This window comes from Danaus plexippus, chromosome Z, assembly GCF_018135715.1.
Source record: "Danaus plexippus chromosome Z, MEX_DaPlex, whole genome shotgun sequence".
In the NCBI taxonomy this organism is placed as follows: Eukaryota; Metazoa; Arthropoda; class Insecta; order Lepidoptera; family Nymphalidae; genus Danaus; species Danaus plexippus.
The window spans coordinates 7,299,046-7,324,926 of record NC_083559.1 but is presented as its reverse complement, the minus strand read 5'-3'; the positions used below and the strand labels follow the sequence as shown (position 1 = coordinate 7,324,926).

The 25,881-nt window shown below is 31.3% G+C and overlaps 1 long non-coding RNA gene across 3 annotated transcripts; it reads left to right on the top strand.

Moving 5' to 3' along the window:
* Nucleotides 1–2,072: 2,072 nt before the first annotated feature.
* On the top strand, nucleotides 2,073–24,566 carry LOC116778021 (uncharacterized). Of its 3 annotated transcripts, none has more exons than XR_004354098.2 (7): nucleotides 2,073–2,324; nucleotides 6,151–6,267; nucleotides 10,042–10,087; nucleotides 10,298–10,384; nucleotides 10,663–10,722; nucleotides 21,845–21,977; nucleotides 24,426–24,566. It is a non-coding gene; the product is annotated as an uncharacterized LOC116778021 (long non-coding RNA). The 3 variants fall into 3 exon arrangements; XR_009753380.1 differs by lacking the exon at nucleotides 2,073–2,324 and adding an exon at nucleotides 2,429–2,705; XR_004354099.2 differs by lacking the exon at nucleotides 21,845–21,977 and having other exon boundaries at nucleotides 2,074–2,324.
* The last annotated feature ends 1,315 nt before the right edge of the window (nucleotides 24,567–25,881 follow it).

Sequence of the window (25,881 nt, the reverse complement as noted above, 5' to 3'; positions counted from 1 at the left end):
TTTATACTTTCAAATTGTACTTCAGGATATATAGTATTATTAATATCTAATCGAAGGTGAAGAGCCATTTGAATTGAGTAAATATAAGAACGCGTGACGACAATTCAAATATTGGTAAAAATAAAATTTGGTATGTGAAAAGTGAGTATCTCACTGTCATAGCCCAGATAAAAGTTTAGTGCGGATGAAGACCCAGGTAAAGCTAGTTTCAATATAAATTCATTGCGAGAGTTTACGATCGAAAACAGGTTTCTGGTAAAATTTTTATTTGACTATGTACCGAAAGAATGCGGTTCCCATGAAATACACACCATTCATCTCCAGTGTGTAACTCCAAACACTCAAGTCAAAAATATTTTATTTAATCGTGGATGCCGATAAAGATTCTTTTTATTTTATACAGAATTGACAGACAGTAGATAAGATTTTATTTGTTATTTTGGTTATTGTCGGTGACGTGAAGGTGTTGGCGAAAGTCGTCAAAGCGGGGACACTAGGTCCATTGTCTGTGCTGAGTCACTGTCGGCGCTCGCGCAGCTATTTCTGTGCGTTCTGCGTAGGCGATGTACGCTTATATCTCTTGCCTTTCAGACCGCATAGAGACTACGCGTTATGATAAAATAAAGTGTACAATATGCACCAAAATACCGCTATAAAGTTTAACACGTTTAATATTTGGAATACCAAAAACTATACTTTATTCTGAAGTTCTTAAAATACGCTAGTCTTATATAGACGAAAAAAACATGTTTTTTAAGAAACTAATGTACTTTCTATGTCATAAGTTATTTCTTCAAAAGCTTTGACCTATTATAGACAGTACCTTTGTAATAAAATAATCTATTGAGATGTGGAATACTACACTAATAGGATCTGTATTACATAATTTTGAAAAACGTTCCTTGCATTCTTATTAAAGTTCCCCCAGTTTTAATCTATGTACGTACGTGCTCATTGCAACGTTCACTTTATTCTTGCTATTATGAATCACCGGGATAAAACCCGTGTATTATGCCTTGAACAAATGTCAGACACACGTCGATTGCAAATAATTAAAGCTCAATCACTCTCTGTTTGTTTTATTTGATATCACTGAAAAGCTCACACTTTAAGTAACTGGTGGTAAGAGTTTATCATGAAAGAGTACGGTCAATTTATACCTGGTTATATTGATTGCATTTTGCTATTAAAATAATAAACCGTTTCCTTCTTTTAGTTAATTTGTATTTCCAAAACATATTATAATAAGTTTTGATACTAATTCCGTTCTAAGTAAAAAAATTTAGAGAACCAAAAATTTTTATTAATTTCAACAACAAGTATGGACACTTCGCGGTATTATTTAGGGTATTAAGTCTTAACAGTTAACCTAATGGCCGTAAAGGACGGTACAGGTGTCTACATCTTTTGCCCGCATGATTGTTGACACGTCGCATCGCTTCTAACATGTGAGTGCGGCGCGACAGGCGCGGCAGGCGCGGCCGTTTAACGGACCGACAACCGCTGGACGTTTCGATTCTGTGCATGCACGTTTATAGTACAATATAATTGCTGTGAAATATGGCGTTGTATCGATTTGCACCTATCCTTTCGCACAAATATAATTTTGTTGAAAGTGATATTTTTTGTTGGATTCGTCTGGATGTTTAGATCATACATATTATTTTGCATAGTTTTAATACTTTAATGAGTGCAATATATATCTATGAATTGACATTTAATAAATAATAATCATTAAAATTGTTTCTGTAAGCAATGGCATAAAAGTTTTGAGAAGTACTTATATTTCATTTCTAACATTCGAAAAATAGTCAGGCGTTCTGTGAAAGGCGATGGCAGATTCTGGGGACATGGTCGCAAAAACGTTTGGTACTATTCATTAGAGTATGACCGTACCTTGACAGCAGTACCGAGTACCGAGTTGTGGCATGCCGCGGCGACGAGGGCGAGAGCGGTCGATGAGCCCGACCTAGAGGGCAGCACCGAGCTGAGAAGTGTGGGGAGACGCTCCCTCGACCCCGCGTCCGCTATACCGCCCCGTTTACTTGCGCATACTGTAAAGCCGCGCCGCGCGCTCACTAATGCGTCATACGGCTATCTATCTAGACGTGTATCCGTACGCTCCGAAACAATACCTCGCGCGCGCCATGTGAACTACTGTGTTGACTTAACTATTATATATACTGAAATAATAAAGACGTGAACGCTCAATAAAATCTTTTGCTTGAATATTGACATCATGGACAGTGAAAAATGGTGCCTGTGCAGAGACATTACTAGTGGTTGCCGAGGTAGACCCACGTGTTCAGTACGGCTGAAATTGAGTAAGTTTAAGATGGCTTATTTTAAATATGACTCGTTACTGACGTAGGACGTCTAGCGAGATAGTTTTGGGTGCGTTATTTTAGCTGCGCCCGGCGGGCCCCAGCGCCGGTCGCCCGGAATGCGGCCTCCGCCCCGCCGCGCGACGCGTTGCCGGCGCCGAGCGCTCGCGTAGCGTAATAAATAAAGGCGGGGCACCGTTGCGTGCGCGCGCACCATCCCGCGCCCTTCATCCTCAGGTCATTGACTCGTACTCCCTCGCTACCGTCGCCATCACCGGTACTACTGCTTAGTGCCTAGTGCCGCCGCTGACGCTTCCCAACTCCACGATCTCGAAACCGATCCCACCACGCTCTTGGCCTCACAACTTTGACAGGGTCTCGGTACGTACTACGTATTACCAATGTCAATGCCGTTATCTTCGCGTCGCCACAGTGTGTGTACTTAACAGCGTGCGTGAGACATCTCGATGACGGCAGCGCTCAATTAAGAAGGTACTTGCTTGTACATGTTGCAGAAAGGTTGTTGACCCCAATGTTCATAAGTAACACCTGGCCTTTATTATAACTATGTACCTTATATAGGAAGGCTAAATAAGATGACGTTATAATATGTTTTTGTTTTACAATATAAGTACAGTATATATTTCTCTTATGTATTATCCTCTTAAAATTAACATGGTTTACTACAGTTGATGTAATTAGGTGAACAGACAAGAAGGTTTAAAATAATCATCCTAAAATCATCAAGCAATTCTTCCTGAATCAATACATTAAAAAAAATTACTTGTATTCATTTCAATTTGTTATTATAAGGAAATTCCGTTATATTTTATAGTACAACATAGCCCGCTTTATGAAACTAAAAATAAAGCGTGAACTTCCCGGTTGAATGGCGTCGTTGGAGCGACGAGCGCGGAGAGCGGTGGCAGCCATTGCCCTCGCCCGGTTTGTTTACAACTTGCGGGTCGGGAGTGGCGCATTAGTAACTGCACTCTGCACACCACTAATAGGGTATAAAATCGCTATCACGCATTGGGAGAGTGCGCTGCGCCCGCGCCATCTGCGCGCGCTTTATTAAAATAAACTACCACTGACAGATAGATAGCTCTACAAAAACGAATGTTGGTGTGGCGGCTAGGTAGTAGGTACAATGCGTCCCTCCGTTGTTTCGAAAATGTGTCTAGTGTTAGGTCAGTTATTGTAAGTTACCGTGCGGCCTTTCGCTACGTGCCAATGACTAGTTCTTCTAAAATAGGCCCAAATTAACAACAAAGATTTACTTGTTTTCTTTTAAGTATTATTATCTTGATGTAATGCATTTATAAATACAAAATTAGTGACTTAAAGTGTAAAATATTCGCTTTTATTTAAATATACACATCAACATTCCGGGATAGATATGTTAGTATAAAGATTCTCTACTCTTGAAATAAAGTTAGAACAATTTCATATTTAAATTTTATAAATAGTTGCATATTTTTTTCCATTTAGAATTAAAGAAGTTTAAAATATTCTTCACATTAGATCATTAAAGAAAAAGTAATTGTAAACAATAACAAGTTATAACGTATAAAAAATCTGTAAGAGGGCGTAGACACCGCTGTAATCGACTATCGTGTCCGGGGGCGATGTTGGCTGGGAGGGCAACAAGTTGCCCGTTCTATAGGATGCGTGCGCACGTTTTAACGATGAGGTCTCTTTCTCATCCGAAGAGACACATTGAGGCGGTGGCTTGAGTATAGTATATTGAATTTAAGAGGACAAAAGCTCACTGATATAGCTCGTAGGTCAGACTGTAATTGACCGTGTTCACTTTCATATTTTTTTCATCGCTATATTTAAACTTCTGTATTGTTACAAAAAATAAATATAACTGTATTTCTTTAAACTTTGATTATTAAGATTTTGGAAATAAAGAGCATTTTCAAAGATAATCATTATAGAGGATAAAGACGAAAGACACTATATCTATGATTACGGATGTGTGTGAAGTGGAGTGCATCACTGCGACACACGCAACTAACGGCATGTGAAGAAAGCTCATCTCTTCGCACTAGTGAATAGGAATATTTAATTAATTTAACAATAAGGAAAATATGAGATAGAGGTTTCATGTCCTTCCAACTTGTAACAATTAGGAACATATATTTTTTAAATATATGCTTTCTATCTCGTTGTTATTCAGAGAGCAAAAAATTAAACTGGTAATGGAATTCAGGGCGCCTACAAAATTCTTCCTAATTTATATGAATTGGAAGCATCCGACTTGATATATGTGTATATACAGAAGAGCTGTCACAGTTGTTTCTAAATATATTAACTACATATTATATCACTATAGAAAATTGCAAATAAAATTATTCTTTTGTTCCATAAAATTTACGCTTAGTCGCTAAAATTATTTCTGTCACGGTTATTAAATTGCTTGGTTCTAGTTTCACTTTCGGAACTATTTCAGTTATATACTTATAATCATTCCATACTTGATGTCTGATGACTTACAAAATTGTGATCTGAAATCTAAATCAAGCGCGATTGTTAGAAGAAATAAGATGTAATACATATTAATATATCACACTACATTCATAATAATTACCCTGATTTGATGTCTAGTTAATTAAGCTCTTGTATGCTTAACACAGGTAACCAACCATTCCATTTTGAATATGGTTTGATATTTACTGAGAATCACGGAAAATTACGTGACTTGGAACTGTACACAGACAGTTGCCCGTCTTAAGTTCTGTGACCATTTGAAGCCACCTCCGGTACATTGTAACGTGTGGAACAGACATTGCATAATATTTAAATAAAAAAGTATTTACTATCCATTTGAACATATCTTTATGGTACAAGAGAATAAAAATTAAAAAAAAAAAACACATTTTGAACAAACATTTGTAAATGTTCTACTGATCGTGCAAAACTATTTTTTTGAGAATAATCGGGTGAAAATAGTAATTAATCGATTTTATGGTATTCGTTGTGGATGCAAAAACTGTACGAAAAGTCACGCAGCGGTCTCGTTCCGTTACATCAAGTAGAGCGGCTCTGCACGCTACTACTATGGTTGACGTGACTGAACCCGAACCAGACGCAACGCATCGCTTTTATGTCTGTGCAACGGTTATTTATTACGACGTCATAAATTTCATACGCTTCAAAATCTATATTATATTCAGTATCAAAGATACTACATATAATAAGTTGATACATAGCTATATTTTCGGATTACATTTAGAGAATTAGAAATAAAATAATTAAACCAAATATAGTATTATGTCCTAAAATATATTTTTATTTAAATGACGTGTTCAACTTGTAAAAATGTTCAAAATCTTAGCTGTATTTTAATAATTCTAATATAGAAACGTTCTGTTACGTAAAGCGATATAATAAACCTATATAAAGCAAAACATTCGTTTCATACAGCTTGCCCGTTTTTTGTTCAAAAGCCAGTATTTTTTATAAAGCCGAGGACTTTAGGTTACCAAGCAAACGTGCACAGGTAGTCAAGACCCTTCCTCAAAAGTCATCCCCTCTCAGAGGCTAGAAAAAATGGGCCTACATTATGCAATACTATTATACTTTTTGTCATCCTTTACGTGTGCAGGCGTTGGAGCGTGATGAACTACTAATTTTACAAAAGAAAATCATTTCTTGTGAAAAGATGGCGTAATAACATATATTGAAATCAGTACGTATTTAAGAAGTATGTTAATTTATTTACTAATTCATCCTCTTTTCTTTATATTTAAAATTATTTTAATGAAAGTTTTGATAACAGTATTATAATTAATCACTTATCTATTTCTTCAATTTACAGACATGGCCTTCTGTGAGTTAACGTTGATCTTGAGGTGAAGTTCGGGAAAGAAGAATCAGCGACGCAGACTTTGGTGACAAAATGAACTCAAAACAACGAATTTGATCTGATTTACAGGTGAGAATTATTGTTTAATACACTTTTTATAGGCGCTTATAAAGTGAAATTGTACTAACATTTATTTATTATGGTTTTTATCGTAAAAGATTACTTAAATTTCCTTAGCGTCGGAATTATATTGATGCAACTATTCATCATTAACTATATTATTTATGGACATAAAATAATTCGGATCTTTATTTCGGCGTAACACAGCTTCTTAAAATTTGTATTGGAAACTTGAAATAATACAATTGTGAACGTTTCTGTTTATAAATTTGGACACATGCCAACACAGTTCCTCGTTCAATAACTACGTAGAAACTACCACATAGCAACTGCTTCGAGCAGTTTGATTACAATGGATTCAATCTTATTTATAATGGAGTCTTTAAAAAAATTACGATCGGATATTATGTGATTAGTATAAAGTAAAATTAAATATTGAGAGTTATTTACTTCTTTAGTGATTTAAATGCTTTATGGTATCATATATATAAAAAAAAATGTAAGCTCCTCTTCCAATGAGATAAAGTACCGTGTAACTATTAATCAATAATTTACTATTTATACATAACGAAAAACATGAATCACCGCTATAATTGTGATTGTAACTTACAATAATATTTTGGCAATGTGACTACTGTTGTTTAATGGTTAATCTTGATTTGGCTTTCCTACACTGGTGATAAGAGTGACGCCGCGCTGTTTCGCTAGCCCCGGTTGATAAGTATCGTGACGATGTCGTTTGTTGTATGCATTTATTTGTTTTCATCATTCAGCTCAGCTCTCGATACTTTCATAACGTTTAATCTACACCTTTTTTTTACTTTATTATTCATTTTCATAAGAATATTGCTGGTGTTATAAAATACAATTAAGTTAATTGAAATCTGTAATAGAATTTTAATATTTTTAATTGCTTTTGTTTTGGTCATGAAAAATTTCCTCAAAATTATAATAGTGTACAACACTATTAAAGTAAGATTAAATTAAAAGTTAATCTTGTTTTTATTTAAAATAAACATGATACACATTACACCTCGTGTCGTATCATATGACATCGTAGACGGTACAACGATACGTAATAAAGCTTCGATGACAAATAAATATATGAACACAAGAGTAAAATTTAATGATAACCGATAAGCCATTGACGCCGATAGTTATTTGAAATTTAGGATTCACTATAGAATTGTGTGTATGGCAGCCATGAGAGCACATAAGCACTGATTGAGGAGAAGTTCAGATAGACCCTGCCTGATAAAGTCCAAAGAAATCCTAATTGATTCAAACGATCAGATCACACTCCAAATCCTGCTATAGAACAGTTTTTACACGTACATTTTTAATTGTATCCATTCCGATAATAGCATTTTATCCAGAAAGGATAAAAAAAGAACCTTAAATTTTATTTTTATAAAGCTATTTAATTTTATCAACAAAACGGAGGTCACATAGGGCAGAACATCGCTCGGTTATGACGATAAAGTCAGACTACAATAACAGTTTCGACTGATACGGGACAACATTTGATTATTAGGTATCTTAATGGTTTATTAATAAAATAGTTCAAATAAATTTTTATTGTTGTTTTTAAAATAATCGCTTCCTTCTAGAAGGCTTCATATTTTTATTGATGTTTTTTGGTAACTGAAATACATCCAAACATATGTGCAGTAATATATGGAAGAATATAATTGAAAGCATCGTCTATTGCACTAGACTACACAGATTATGGTTTTCGGATATGGAATTTTTCTTAGTTGTATTCGTATACAAAGTACGGGTATTAAACATACCCGTAAAGATGAAGTTGATAGTTCATTCGAGGTTTTAATTATAATGAAAATTATTATTGATTAACGACCCTATAAATAGGTACAAAGTGTCGTTATTGTTTTCCGTTACCTCCTATAGAATGACGTTTGGTTTTACAAAAAATACCGTTATTAATAAAAATAAAACTCTTCTCTTTCTTTTACGAGACAAGTAACAATTGCTTATTAAACTAGAAATTATTTTTCAAATCTCAGCACATTTCATGTTATTTTTATTTTATCGAATCTGATACAGTGAAAGAAAATATATTTTGTGGAATGCTATCGGTTATTTATTATCTATTGGTTTTTGTGGCGCTATCGTTAACGTTAATTCGTTAACTAAATTAAAAAATACTTTCAATAATATATATTAGTAAGTGAAGTGAATTATATAATAATTAGTAATGAAGTATTCACTTTCGTAACTTTATAGCGGTTGTAAAGTTTTCGCTGTCGTCAATCGTGCCGCATGAAACGTTTCTTTTACAACCCCGGCCATTTAATCTCTGAACCGACAAGTTGAATGGCGCTGGTTGTAAGAGTTGGCGAAAAAAAAGTGCCATTGAACCTACAGTGAATGCACCGCGGCCGTTACCTTTATCCGAGGTCAGGTCGGATCGCGAATGAATAAGCACTCGTTACTAACAATTACCAATGGTTTGAGTTATGTGGACGATTTTTTTATTTTTCACGCAAGTAACAGACCGTTTCGTTCTCTGACGAGCTATGATCGCTATGCTCGCGATGAATGGTATTTTGTATGACGTTGAATGTACTAATAAAAATCGCACTCCTCCGTGTCAATGTACTTTCGGAAATCATCAACCCATTCATGAATGATCCGTGAATCTATATTGTTATTTCCAGTGACTTTACGTCTTCCGTTTTAAAAACATACACTAAGACTCGCCACTTTATTAACATTCAATAACGTTGATAGCACTTGAGACGTAAATTAATTTTTGGTAATTAAATTCCCGGCATCAGACTTCGAACATCAGGCGAACTGACTGGCGAATAGGAGAAGGCCGCGAGTGCGCATGCTCCAGTCGATCGATTTCTGTATATGGGAAGCTTTTACTGTGCATGCGTCAAAGCTACCAAGCGAACGAAACGCAACCCTATGATATATGTCACTCGAGATGTCTTTAGATTGCAAGCACGTTAACAGGTTGGTGCAAATAGAGTAATTGTGATTTTACTATTACTACGTTTAAAGGCCTCGTGAACGAGTACGTTAGGTTGGTGCTCTCGCTTTCTTTCATCAGAACTATATTGTATAACAATATATACATATTCAATAGTAGAAACCATAAATCTGTGTGTATAGTGATTGTAGTGACATATGTTATGAATGGCTAATTATTATTTGTTGATGCTTGTTTAAATTCTTCAGCTCATCGTCCCTATTACCTGAAATATAAATCACATAGTAAAGAAATAAATAAATTTTTATTCAATGCAATTCTAACAAATGTTACTATCTACATATCCTTGTTAAGTCAAAAAGTTTGATACAAGAATGAGCACTATTGTGTCAATCTGATACTTTTTGAAAAAATCTTTGACTCTTTTCTAAGTAGGTATAATTAAATTATTAAAAAAAATTTAAAATAAAATTTTACCTCATGTCACTGGTATTTTCTAATATATTATATAAAACCTGGTCCGATGCACATGACTGTATCATTGGAAATATTTTTTTAATTAAAGATATGATGACTCCTACGCCGCATTAATAGTAAAGAGTCCTGTAATGTGTTAACTGTCTGTATTACAAAGTACAGCTAGCATTTACATATTACATTACTTATTGGGTATCACAATGAATTGTCAGCCATTTTATGTGACTTCTATCAATCCTTGCAAATACAGACAACTAAACGAATTGGGCTTAACAAGTGTTGTTAATCGTTAATTTTTGTCGTACATTCCTGGGATTTTATTTAAGATTTTTCTTTAATTTCAGGTACATTCTTCTGGAATGATGACACAGTTGATATAGGACTGGATTGGTAAGTTTTATTATGCTTTCTTCATTGTAGTAAACCTGTATCATTAGTTTAAGTTGCTGCATCATGCGAATTGTTATTATATTTCACTGTGTGATATGCTGTCCATGCGAAAGAATATGCTGTGCCAAATGTTGCCATAAACAGTAATAGCGTACAAAAAGTTGGTGAAATTAATCACAGAGTTTAATAAGATTTTCTGTATTGTTGCAGTTAAAAACGCTCGACTGATAGTGCAGAACAGCACAAAATTCGTCATCCCCTGACAATCGATCGAAAAATTACCCTCAATTTTATCAGGTAATTAAATTAAGATAAAACCATAATTCCAATATAATAATAAGTTTCTTATTTTTACGTGTAATGCAAAGCTAATTTTATCTTTAAGCGTTAATTATTGCTCCGCGATTATCTAATGATAATTTCCATCAGGAAACTGGAGATTTTTATGAAATATCCAATGTTTCTTGAACCGTTGGGGGTACCGAAAAAACGAAGGCAATGCGATGATTTTATCTAATCCTAGTTTGTGTAATTTGAAAAAACTTTTGTATAGACTTTGTAATAAATTTTGACAGCATGGTGGGAAGCAGCAGAACTACAGAGCCCATGACTTACGGAGAGAGAACACTATTAAGGTAGGTGTTTGGAATGAGAAAAAATGTCTGAGTTTTAGTGAAAAGTTGTAAAACTTTTTCTCTCCCCTTTATTATGTTTATTTTATTTTTGTTTTGTTACCAATTATGTTGTATAGTTGATGTAATGCCGGCGACATTTTGTGCTACCGCGATTTATTCAGTACATAACATTAAACAATTTTTTAAAAATACCAACTGACTTTAACGTTTTAAATTCTTCTTTAAATTATTTACAATCATTGGAATATATGGAATTACTAATATTATGAACACACCTCTTAGGGCTGCTTCGTTTACAACACAATGTATTGCATGAGAGCATGTTATTTTTATTTCATTGTATCGTACAAATGTTTTGTACACTATATGTAGTACTAGTATTATTATTTCATATTGTATTCCCCGGTATTTTAATTTTTTATTCACTGTTTTTCTTCCTGTTTATTGTGTTACTGTCTATTTTTGTAATTAATCCCAACAACACACGGCAGTGTGCCAGCGAAGTTAGCGCAGGCGATATACAAAATTCTGATTATATTACTGAGACTATTACGCATAAAATGAAAACGATTTTAGATTTAAAAGCTACGTTGAAGTTTACGTATTGATTTTCGTTTTCAATATAAACTTGGTCACCCATCTGATTCTTTAAACATTTAGATATCAAAAATATTAAATAATTTTAGTGGAAATCATTGATTAATCAAATTACTGTTCTGTTCGTAAACATATTGTTTAAAATATAATAACACTTATTTCCTTTCTTTTTTTATATGGGATTTTATATACAGAAAAGAAAGTCGTTCTAGTACGTATCATTTAAACCTCGAGTACGGCTGAACTTATTTTCATGGTTTTGTATTTATTGTCCTTGCAGTACTTCCAAATAGCAGAATAACTAGTTCAAATATTAGAAAATAAAAAAAAATATTGAAACTGCCAAACATTTAATATAACATCCCAAAGATATACCAATTCTCCTCAAATTAAGGAACTTTTTGTAATAAGATTTCAAATCGATAACATTTGTATATCGTCAATTTAATGAAGTGCTCGTATTAAATTTTTAAAAAACGAGAATAGATACGGACAGTATTAAAAAAGGCCTCACATATATAGGAAGTGCCAATTTTTTTGCGCAGACATACAGAAATTTATAGGAAAATTATACATTTAGTTCATCTAATGTGTATCTCGACGATTATTGAATTTTACGCGGAACGAAGTTCGCCGCGTCCCCTAAGTTACTTAATAATATTAGAACACGTCACTAAACTTTGTATTTTCAAATAAAACCGTAAAATCGAGTTCCATATTGATTTTATCAAAATAGATGATATTAAAATATATTTTTTATATCTTTTTTTTATAAAGGAATCCTTTATCACATTTTTTCATACATGTAATATATAATAAATATATAAAGTCCAAACTGAATATATAAAATGTATGTATTAAAATACTGTTATGATGAATTGAATGCAATATTAGTCTTAAATTAAGATATTTTTTTGTTCTGTTCATGAGTGAATCTGAAAGGAATACTTTATAGAGAATTAATAAAAAAATATAAAATTTATTTTATAAACTCTTTATCTAAAATAAAAAATATATTTGTTTTCATATTGTGTAATTAGTTTGCGTGCGCGGTAATAATGTGTTAATTATTGTTGTATAATATAATCAGGATTTAGCCTTTAAAATATGGATATTTAATTTATTTGCTTAATTTTTTTTTTTATCATCCCCTTCACATTTTATCATTTATATAATATATGTACGTTTTAGTGACAAGCTCATAAACACGTTCCTTTATTATTATTTTTTTGACAAATTCTACCGTATAAGGGTTTGTCAAATATCGCTAGATAAAAATATGAGATGATAATGAAAAATTAACAACGAAAAGTTTAGCGACACTTAAAACCTTTAACTGCAATGATGGCAGTAGAATTATAATACGAAATAACCTTTTTGATTTTTTGATCAATTTAAAATAAAACCAAATTTATTTACAGAAAATAACAGAATTCACACTCCATAGTTCAAAGTCACACTGGAAGTTAACGGACAATAGCTATTTATTTAGTAATATACTTATAAAGCGAAACTAAAAGAAGTTATTAAGAAATACCTCAAAAACTCTTCACACCTGTTCCTTTAATTTTCACCCATAATTTATTTTTATGTAATAAAGAATTTCTCTTACAAAACTACATAATCAATAATGCTTATTAAGTCACATAATCTCATAAATTATTATAAAACAAAAAATGGCTAATGATGTTTACTTTAAAAAGCATGTCTCTGTTAATGCTTGTTTTGCGAAAATGTGTGATATAAAATTGAACTACCATTTTTGACGGACGTTATGAATCAATTTAGAAAACAGTGAATATTGTCAAAAGAAATGTAATTTTCTTAGAATAAATTGTATTATTTTGTTTCCATTCTCATAACGTACTTACTAATGTGAATAGCAATAAAATGTTAATCTTTACAATATCTTCTTAGAGGGCAAAAATATTTGGTCTTTATATGCTGAAGCATTGGTCAAAATCGATCGACAAAGTTATTTCACCTTTTGCTTCGGTCACTTAGGTTCGGTTACTTCGGTCACCAGTTCAAATAAATGCATACCTGATCAATTCCGCAACTCCACACATCCTCACCTCAATACACCTATTGCGATATATTACGTCTTGCAAAATCATTGAATTTGTTTGCAATAAATCTAGCATTAAACTGAAATTAGAAAAAGTAGCTCGTAGACTACAATCACGTTTTTTTTTTTGCTTTCTTAGTAGATAATTTATTACACTATAACACGTGATTTGTTGTATCTTAAAAGGCTCTTGATCGTAATAAAGACAAAAAGTTATTCCTTTTTGGACTGCCATGAAATTAAAATTAAATCTAAGCTATCGTTTGAGCCTTACCATAACACAAACACAAGAAAGGCATTCCGCCTATGTTTGTAAGCAAATCCATTATAATAAAAATAAACAAAACTATTTCAGTAGGCAAACTGTTATAACAAACGACTTATCTAATTTTGCATAATATAACTCTATAGCTTTGTTCTGCCGAGAGACTTTAAAATTTATCGATTTAGAATATAATATGTTCTTGATATGATTTTTTATTTTGTCTCCGAAGAATTTTATCTAAAATCTGCATCTCAAGTCGTCTTTTGTCGGAAACCTTGATGCTCGTTGCCACATAGTCTGGTAGATATAAAAGTCATGGCAAATGGTGTGTCCTAAGTAATAACTGCAGCGATAAGCCGATAAATTGGTCATGAAGGTTCCATATATATGCAGATAGCCCATTTTCTATCTCGGAGTTATAATACCGGCAAAAAAATGAGAAACAGACATAAAAATGTATATTACTTGGAGAGTAATGGGACATCTCATTGATATCAATGCCATTACACAAGTACAATATTCCAATATTAAGCTTAAAGCCACTACCTACTGCTATCATCTTTCTAGAGAGTTATTATCTCCCTGGACAGCTGATTTATTCACAAGGTAATCCCACTTTATTAACTGGAAGAGCAGTGAATAAATATATCAGAAACGTAACTCCCTTTAACAAGCTTCCATATCGGGTAGATAGTTTATTGTTTAGTGTAGACACAAGTTCGAGCGCTCAACCATATATCGGTAAACCGAGTTGATTGTAATTACATCACACTGGGGGAGATTCTCGTTCAGTTGAATTGTCAGGCTATTAAACTCTTGTGATATTAATAACATATCGAACAATCTTTAGTCATAGAGTAGGTATAAAAGAAAAAGTTTAAAAGATGTTTGTCTCCATATGAATGATAACTTCACCTCCTGTCGGATGTTCGGCAATAAAAAGATCTTTCACTTGAATCCGTTTAATACTAATGTAGTCTTTTTCCGTGATTTAGTTAGTTAGCTTAACAATTAAGGCTCGTTACAGCCGCTTGTTAATTTTACCCCTGCGGAAGATATAAAAATTCTATAATGACTACAGATATAATAGCTAAAACGGTACAGAAAACCGCTGCCGTTATAGGAACCGGTAAACTTAGAAGTGTGCTAATTAGAGGGAATACGTTCAAAATGAGCAACAGTAGCTGTATATAATAACATTGGTTTCAAGTCCTCCAAACAGATAAATATTTTCATGAACGAAATAGTCGACACAGTACTTAAGTGTTAGAGAGTAGTAAAATGAAGTCATGGCCTCCAAACATATATTTGAAATTGTAGAATATTATACATATTCCATCTGAACGAATGCAGTAGTACTTATTACTAAACATCTTAGATTTAATTCTAGAAAGAAGTACTACGTTCTCTTAATAAAGAATTGTCCATTTTGTTCAACTTTATTATTTAAAGTTGCAGATTAGGAAGAACTCTAATTTGATTCCAAAGTTAGGTCAGTTTTACAATATTTACACATCCTTAACTTGATTAAATAATGATTTTAGACTGAAATATTTCAAAAGGTTCTTTAGTAAGTGAATGATGAATAGTCGTGCTATCCAAATATATACATATTTAAACAGGGTTTGTACGTTGTCTAGACGTCTGTAAACAGAATTATAGATTATCGTGAATTAACAGATGAATGGTCTATGAAGCAATGTCAATGACGTCTGTAATTAGGTCATACGAGTGCGCCATTCATGTGAATTCTCTTACGTAATTTTAACGTTTACAATTTTTGCTTTAAAAATGTCGTTACTCAAGTTTCTTAAATGCATCGTACTATCATCTTTTGATTATTTTTTCTTAAAAAATTAGTATTAATTGATTTTCAATAATATTTGATTAAATCTCATGAAATGAAAATATTAATATAATATTATATTGTGATTATTATTTTTCTTAAACGTTAGATCACGGTTGAGGCGAAGGTCTAATTAACTATTCATTCGTGACTTTAGATCACCCGAAAGTTACTATCAGTAAAAACATATTTATTATTTTTTCTACAACAGTGGTTTATGAATATTTAAAAATAAAAAAAATAACCTAATAATAAAGGATTAAATAAGTTTTCCTCTTAACATCAGCTCACCTTTGAAGTTCCGTTAGAACAAATGAAACACTACAATGAGGTTATTTAATAAATTTGATTTATTATTTAATGTATAATAAATAATATTCTGTTATTATTATTCACGAACAAAAACTCGTTTAAAATTCCGAATATCCGACGTCGCAATAATTAATAATTATATATTGAAGAAAAAATTTTAAAACTACGCTGTTATAATTTTTCTCACACAAATATATATTTCACTAAACCCCTTTAGTTCGTACCTTGGCTTAATGGTGATGCTTGAAAAAATAAGTGGCCATCAGTATTGAATACATTGCCGTCTTTGGATAAGCCCTTATGCAAAACACCAAATGGATCATTTGAAGAAAAGAGCTGGAAACATCGATGTCACTAGTTATAAAAGCTTTGACCCAAATTAATCAATAAGAAATTGACAGTAAAATTTTAAAGTATTATTTCAAATTATTTGAATAATTTGTACCCTCAATTAAAATTTTTAAAAACAAAATTACTTTAGGCCTTTCGGTGAATATACGGAACGAACTGGTAAAAAGACATATTTTTTTATTTCTAAATTAACTCATAACGTTATTTAATTATTAAATAAACGGACGTTTCAATTTAATTTATATTTAGACATTTTCACATTTTGCGGTAGTATCCTTTCGAAGTTGCGACACTTATATCACATTGTTGTATAAAAAATATTAAAAAATTATTTTATACTACTTGAATAAATATTATAGTGGAAAAAACGATCTATTTGATGAAAGTTTAGATATGACTAATTATGCAATGTAATATACAAAACAATATTAAATATCTATCAATATTAAATATATATCTATATCTATTTATCGCATTCATATTTAATATCACAACAAAACATATTACGATAAACAGATACGCGAGTGTGCGTAACAGTGAGTAACGAATAGTAGATTTGATAAATACAGCACATCTGACGTACGTATGTACATAAAAAAAAAAATAAACCGTTGCAACAGGATTGTATAACTTAAGGGTTTTCAATCACTTCTCTTTCCTTTTCAAGATACGCTACAAAATTATATTCATAAATTAATTTCTCTTCCTTACACTTTATTTATTCATAATATTATGAAATTTACAAATTTTATATCAGAGTAATTTTCCAAGCTCCATAGATTAGATACTAAAAGTATTTTTTAATTGAACAACTTATTTTCTAACGTTTTACATAAATTTTTCATAATTTGTTACGTAAAATTTTATCGAGACGTTAAACTATAAATATAAATCTGATAACATCATTTTTTTCTAAGTAATTTTCAAAAGACTGGTTATGCACCTTTATTTATATGATCTACACAGGAGAGTTTTAAAATTGTAGTATTTCAATAAAAAAAATATAAATGTAAATTCTCAACATAGTCGCATTTAACCTATCCTGAGCTAAGAAGAGCTCTTAAATATTTGAAGTTATAATTCGTAACATCATTGAAGTGACCAAAGGAAATATTTTGGTTTACGGAAGCTAGGTCAAAGCTATCATATATGAAAGTGTTTCTATTTCACCACCCGACACTGTAACTCAATAAGTGTTATACATAATCTGTAGTACTATTTTGTTTACAAACAAAAATCTGATATCATTATAAATACCTCACAGAAATGCTTATATCCCTTAAAATTACTATTTATTATATTTATCGCGGACAATGAGATACAATATCTATTGTTAACTTATGTGCATCTTTAAAAAAAAATATTGCTGTGGTTGCTTCTGTAGTATTTTTTTTGTAAATAGAAATTATAAAAAAATATTATTCTATACATATTGAATAAATTTTCTTTATATAAATTGTGTCTATATTTGTTATGTAAACGTGTAATATATATATATATATATATAATATATTAAGTAGCAAGCTTGCTGGAGTCAAACGCTGTTGTCGTTGCATCATATATACCACCGAATGTTGCTCTTTACCTCATGAAAGACCTAGGTCGTGAGATGTCCACGACATCCAAATTCTCACTACCTTGTCTTTCATGCGGACTGAGCATAACTCTTCGGACCCCTGATTGCAGAAGATATCAAGATGGTCTAAGCGCATATTACCTGTTTTGTTTATTTCATTTGGTTAAGATATATATTCAAAAGTTATCATATTTTGTGATGTACATAATTGAATATTATATTATGTATTCGACATATTCTATTATTACTGGTCGTAATCAGACGCTTATATATAAATGTAAATATTTAAGACATAGGTATATAGTATATACACAAGTATATTACAAATGCTGCCCAAGAAAACATAAGTTAAATAAGTAGATATGTAAAATGATTGGTTACCTTTAACGATAGGAGTTTATAGAAGAGAGCTTGCTTAATCTTTCACACAGCGTAGACATCGCAGCTGAAATGTTACCTCCGTCAGAGTGTCACTTGAACAATTTTCCCTTATGTGAACCGTTTGAATGTTTATACAATATTAAGTATTACTGAGTAGTTTAAAGAGGCCTTAGTAAATAAATTAAATATGGGTTTAATACATCAATTTTAAGTTCATAATCATAACTCATCTCTTGATATATACTGTATTGAATTTATTTATTACATTAGATTATATTTACATTTTAGAGGAATTTTATTTTTATGTACTAATATGTACTTTTAATTAGGAAACAACATGAGCTCGTTCTCATGAAAACACAACTTAATGCTGTGTATAAATAATTCCTTATTACATAAATAACATTAGCAGAGTGCAGTGTTAAGTTATAATTCTGGAAACAATAATTTAAAAAAAATGCTAGTACGTGAACATGGAATCAAATAGAAATGTATTAAAAGGATAGCAACAAGATTAATTAGAATTGGCAGTCAAATACGTAGGAACACGAAGAGGGGAGCAAAAAAATTGTGCTGTCAACTCGTTATCCACTTCGGAACGAATATTTTAACACGATGACATTCTTACAAATATATACGACTATACATAAAAATTAAATACATACTAGCATACTTCTTACAACTTAATACATAATTTTTTTATACCACTTAACGTTTGAATTGATATTCTTAAAAAAAAAAGTTTAAACTTCAATAACCCTAACAGAATCACCATATGATTCTTCAAGTTGACCCTATATTTCTGACACTCAAACCAGCTCAATCCGGAATCACAACCTGTGGTCCTTAAATTTTTTTATCTTTCAAGTATTCTAATAAAGCACAAGTAAAGGAAAAAACAAAAAGTATTTATATATAAAAATTTAATTCAATTCTTGGTTTCCGCTTACTTCCTTCCTAAGTTTTAAATGTTTTAAAATAAAAGCTTTTCTGGTAGTAAGTAGAGTAACTGTAACGTATATCTAAAACCAGTTGGAATTTTCCCATAGTAAACTTGAATTTTCAACTCTCCAGTTAATCTTGGTTAGCCGAACGTTCGTTATGTTTTAAGATGACTACGTAATTCAAGTCGAACTTGCATCCGTTTGGATTTTTTTCGTTGTCACGTATTGTATAGGGGTGATTTTAAAGATCAAAAACCTAGTCGATTGTTAAATAGAATAATAAGATACGTCTGGAAAATCCTCTGTAAGACCAGTCCGTTCAGACATGGATTACTGTTAAACTAATGTTTTGCAATTGAATTGACTGTGGATAGTTGAAAGCTTTTAAAAGAGTATTTCAAACATACATTTTGCTTCAGGTTTTTAGATCTAGAATTGTCAAATAGTATTTAGTTGTGACTAAAATAAACACCCCATCTGACGCAAGTTGACGTTAAAATCCTTAAAAGCTTTTAGTGCTGAGCCATGTCTCTGTCAATTCTAAAGCTGATCAGACCCGAAAAGCTATTCGTGTTGTATGAAATAGTATGCTTCGTAACAGACTTAAAACCCTTTTTTAGTGCTTAGTTTTGTGGCCGTAAATACAATTAATTTTTTTTTTACATTATTTTAAAAACCACCTTTATGACACCAATTTTTATATAGAAAGGTAGATATGCTAGTTTCTTTTCCAAACATTTTATTCTTAATGACAATATTAGTCGCAGATATTGCTTTACTTTAAAATTTAAATCAAAACTTTCGTTTTCAGGCGACGTAAAAGAATTTATAGCGACTTTTTAATTAGTTGAAAATCAAGTAAATATGAATTTTATCTTACCAGCTTTTGTAGAATAGTGAAAAATTATTAATGATTTATGTCTTATTTATGTGTTTTCAGGACTGTGCTTAGATCTTTATGAATTTTCGTCGTCCTTACCTTAAACTTCCATTACCATAGAAGTTAATTAATGTTAAAAAGTCTAGACATGTGTAGTTAACAACACAATATATCTTAGCTCACCCTTATGTAAATTTTGCTCATGTGTTACCACTCATAATTTTATATTAGTTGCTATTCCTTAATAAATTTCTTATAAAATAAGTAACTACTTATCTATTTGTAAATATATATTTTTTAGATGTTCATTACATTTTATAAATCTCAACCTAAATGAAATTATAGAAATCATTTTCCATTTCCAATGTTTACGGGAAAAAATGCAGACAAGAAATAATTCAATATCACCGCAGCTCGTCGGTAAAACAGAATTGAATATCGCTGGAATAAATCAAATAAGAAACTGCAAATACTTATCTCAGAGACAACTTCCTCCGTCTTTAATCAAGATTCGAATTGCAGACGTGATTATATCAAGTTTATTATTTTTATAGGAAATAAAGCGAATTAACATTAAAGCAATATATAAATAGCAAATCACAATCCATTTAGGATTCATAGTCATAACCATATAGCAAAATCTATTTTATAAAAGTTTTAAATATTCTCGTGGATGCTGAATATATCAACGATGAAGAACACAGACGCACCCCAGTTATGGTGGGTGTTTTGTAGACAAAAGGGCGAGGGGGGGAGTAACGGATTCATGGATCAATAGCTCGTCTGAACTTTGGTCGTCGTTAACAGAAGTTACGACCAGTTGGAATTGTTTGAATTCCCCTTGTTACATAAAATTTAAATCAGCATTTAATAAGTTTTGTTTTTGTGAATTGCACATTCTTTACAGAATAAGTATTTTTAGTATTTTTAGCGTCGTACGTAGCCTTAATGTGTTTCTATAACGTTAACAGATTCGAACATTTTTCTTACATACAACAGCTTAGGAGACTGAACGCCTTGCCTTTTTGATGTTTATCGTAGCGCTGGTTCAGTGATCGATTCAGAATATACTACGTCGTTCGTTACCATCGTTTTATTTATAAACCGGTTGATCTGTTTACATTTATAATGATAACGTGACGTAACCTTAGGAACGTTAAAGCAAATACGCTAATAATACTTCATATCTGTATAAGTTCTAGGTTTAAATTAAACACGCTAGGTACTACTAATTATTTGTTTGTATTGCGAATGCTTCAAACTTCTACTATTATTTGCTGTTTCATTATAGCTTGGCTGTATTTAATTACGTTATATGTATTTCCGTGGCTAGTTTTAGTAGTTAGTTTTCGGTTTCCATTATTTTAAACCATTTCCATTTTGATTTGCAAGAAATGTTGAATATAAAGAAGAACCACATATCTCGTACTATTTAAACATGATTGGACAATGAATAGCTTTCAAAGTCCGAGCTTAAAACAATTAACGTATTCGATAATCCTTTAAGTGCTTGGTAATTTGGTGATTAGTAAACATTCCAGAGCTTTCTATTGTTCAATTGCAACCACAAAAGCCTTTGCATTCTCAATGATAAGACCGGCTTGATTACAAAATCATATAGAAACACTAACTCTTTTTAAATGTCTTTAGTCTATTTTATCCTAAAACCGATTACAGTTTATACAGAGAATTTAAATTGTTTTGTAAAAAATATACATAGAAATATTTTTAAATATAAATAAATGGAAAATAATCTTAATAATTTAAGAATGAGAAACATTACTCTGTTTGTTTTCATTTGATAAGCATATATATTTACTACATGACTTTTTTAAAATATTTATACAAAAAATACTATACCTAACTATAATTTAAACATGTACTTTTTATTTTTTTAAATAGCATCTACAATTACACGAGAATAATTGCAAATCGCCAACCTGCCACGAGGTTAATGAAGACCGAAGATGAGGGATTTAATATTCAAGAAATAAAAATATTGTACTTTAATTAATCAAAGCCAACTACAACAATGGTTAGTTCACACTTTCCTTCTAAATCCAGTTATTACCTGTTAAACACTGTAACAATATCAATAATCAGTCTACACTCGACTTTTAGAAGTACAATCATTGACTAAAGTAACCAAGTAAATAAAGTTCTATTATTGATTAATCGGTATATTTGTAGACTGCAACTGTATTTTTTCGTTTTCCGTCCAGAAATTCTGTATGAAACATGGATTTGCTTCAGACATCTGTCGCCTACATCCAACATTTTATTTCTCTCGACAGTTGAGGGATGACAGAATTCGTTATACAGCGAACCTGACCTGACTCATATATATACATGCTGTACATACACTCAGCTTGGTCTAAAATTTAAACAATCGTCTATTCATTCTAATATACTAATATACTTTTTACGAATTATTATGTATCTGAAAGAAATCTTCTGATCTCATCTTAATGGACAATTGGCAAAGTTATAAAATATTGGTAATACTTCTATTGGTTATTTTTTATTAAAATAATAATATAAAAAATAAACAATAGAAGTAAATGATATAACATTATAATTATATGGATAATCGGATTTCCTTACACCTCGGAAGTGATTAAAAAATAATATAGTTTGACATTTCGTGCCATTGACTGTTATGTTGAATATTTTTAAAATTTGTAATTATAATGTGATTTAAATAAATATATTTCAATTTAATCAATAAAATACTATTTCTTTGTTTTGTGACTAATTATATGAATTTCTTGTTGTTATTTGTTTTAAGGATGGTTCGACCTGCCTTATCTACGACACTGCTCTTCTCATTATAAAGTATTCTGTAATACTAAGATTGGGTATACGAAGAATAAGTGTTGGAAGACTAAATGCGGTCTTGTCATCAAAGTCGGTTTGTTATAGATCATTATGTAGCTATCACAGCCAGCTTTGATGAGCATGACTTCATTTGTATCAACCTGATAAACAACAACATCATCTAGACTGGACAAAGGTATTAGTTCTCTAATCTAACCCGTCAAAGCGGATGTGAAATGTCCTACGTCCTTCATATCACAGCCACTTTGATGTGGTCGGTTTAAGGAGACCATTAGCAGATCGACGATGGATATAATACACAAAAATGGTCTATGGCCCATTCGTAAAAATGACTGTGTAATGTTGTATAGTCATATCACAGCCATTTTTGACGAGTTGGGCTGTGTGACCGATCTCCGCAAGGGCAAGCTGTGGCGTCAGAAGACAGTGCAGACGAGTGTCGCTCTCGAAGTGGTTGTCGTATGTCTTACACCCATATCACAGCCAGCTTTGATGAGCGACAAATGTCTTATAGTCGTCAACCACCATGGACCAGAGCTGTTCGGGTGACTAGGAAGACGACAAAGAGGTTGTGAAATGTCTCCTAATCATATCACAGCCAGCTTTGTTGACTTCCTTTTGCCAGTTGACAGCGATTTTCCTGTTGCCATATCTAATAACAAGATCTATAACTACATTGGACTATCGTTTTAACCTTAAAATTTGACTGACTCTTCGAGCCGTTGAAGATTTGTATATTCAAACAACAATGATTTCGTAGTTATTAATTAATGACATTAAATTAAATACATTGAAATTTACCATAACATGGAAGCATTTGTTGTAATAAAATTAATTTAATAGATCGTATGTCCATCTCATGTTTTGTCTAAAATTTATGTTGCACGTTAGATACTTAATATATGTTTGTTTCGACCTTCTGGTCAAATAATGGTATTTTTTTCGTACTGGATTGTAATAACATTTTTATATTTAATGTACCCTCTTTAGATTTGGTCCATTTGCAAAAGAAGATATTTTGGCGCCTGCAACACGAGAGGAAAATATTGTTTAAAGTATAGGCTATAAATATTATCATCTAATGGTTTGCTAGTATTTACGCCCTGCATAACAAGTTTAATATTTATTTTGTTACTTTATGCGGTAATTTATAATACGAATAATACCCTGAATTTGATCAATTGGAAATCTTATGAATTTTTATGTTGATAAAGTGGTTATATGATTGCTAATTATAATGCGCGAGGCTTAAGCTGGGCTTTGCATTTGTGTGAGTGTACACAGATAGTATAGATGTTATGTCAAACTTGTGCGTGCCACGTGCTTTTCTAGGTTTGGACCAGTTTATATAATGCTTTTACTCCGCCCCGCACCTTTTGTACTGGTTGCAGAGTGACTTGATTTAATATTTAGAAAAATTTGATACTATGTTTAACATTATTATTTATTAATTATATGTTTTCATAATATTCATACTATTTACAACTGGCTTTTAACAAGTTTTTCTTATTTTTAATCTGTATCTATTTAAAACATAATAAAATTAAATTCTAAAAGTTTTTTGTCTAACTCTACTTTTACTTTCACTCACACAAATGCAAAGCTCAGCTTAAGCCTGGTGGACTATACATTCTTATGGTTTCAGGTAACTCTGAGGAGAAACTGGCGCCCGATCGTCAATTTTGTGGTTGATATAAAAAAATAAAAACAGCCCCAAAATATATACGTACTTTTATTTACAAAAACCTTTACCTCTTTTCTAAATAAATATGGATTTTAAAAATCATTTGATTTTATTTTCAAGATATTTCTATTCTTTTGTGAGGGAAGTCATATTGCAATCCTAGACTTTTTTATTATTAACGTGTGAATCGTGATATTAATTAATTTTCCTCTAATTAATTTAATAAATCTTTTAATACTAATAAAGTTAAGTCAGATCACCAAACACGACAATCAATTAATTCTTATTATCAGTCGCAATAAAAAAGTGCGCTTGTGTAAAGTACTTGTAACATATATTCCAAGACTTAGTAGATGACAATGTACACGTATCTAGTTCAACATAATTTAATGTTCAAGTAAATTGTGCGAACTGTGCAAGTTCCATATGACCATAAAAATAATTGCATTTTAAAAGATTCCCTTTTGAGATAATGATAGAACTTTGTTGAGACTAAACACAAGAATTTAATTTTTATAAAAAATTTTTTCTTTCTACGCACTTTAAAGATAAAATTAAAATTTTGACTGAATTTTCCTAAAATACTTTTCTTATACAGCCCATTTACCACCAAGGCCGCGACACGCCAAAGTCAATAGGATCGGGGTATCGTCGAAAACTTGTTGGAAAGAACGAAGTCGATTTAAATTTTAAAATATTGATTATTGGTAGTATCTTACATCTAAATCATAAGAATACAAATAATAAGATTGAGACACTTACATAAAAAGACTTACCGTAAATCTCTGATTATCTCCCACTGATAAAGTACCTTATACAGTTTTTTTTTATGGGGACGAGGCTTTCTATAAAGCTTACTATACTTTGATTTTAGCATTCAATTATAAAACAGAGATAAATCACATAGCAATATAAAAGTTAATAAATTTTATTCTCGTAATGAAAGTCGTTCATACTTAATTGTATGTAGACGTTATATACTCGCAATATGAAGAAAAATCTCATCTCAGTGGATTATAGTTAATAGTTCAAATTCTATTTGATATTTATGAATATTATAGAAACAGGTAACAATTTTTATATATGTATATTAAAGTCGCTACTTAGTAACACATTTTTTTATTTTTATTTGTACAAACTAAGGAAAATCTGTATTTGAATCATTCCTTGAGTAAAAATTGTAATATTTCGAAAATAAGCAATATCACTATTATAATCCATTGCGTGTAAACATTTGAATGGTAGTCGATTTAAAGGTGTAAATTGTTGTTTTAGGCGATTGCAGTCAATACACTTGTTCCATACAATGTTCTGGTGTTAGATTACTATGACAACTTCACGTAAGATTTATAATTACCGTTTGAGTAATTTATTTGTGTTTTCGTGATTGATTAAAACAATATATTATTAGAAGTTA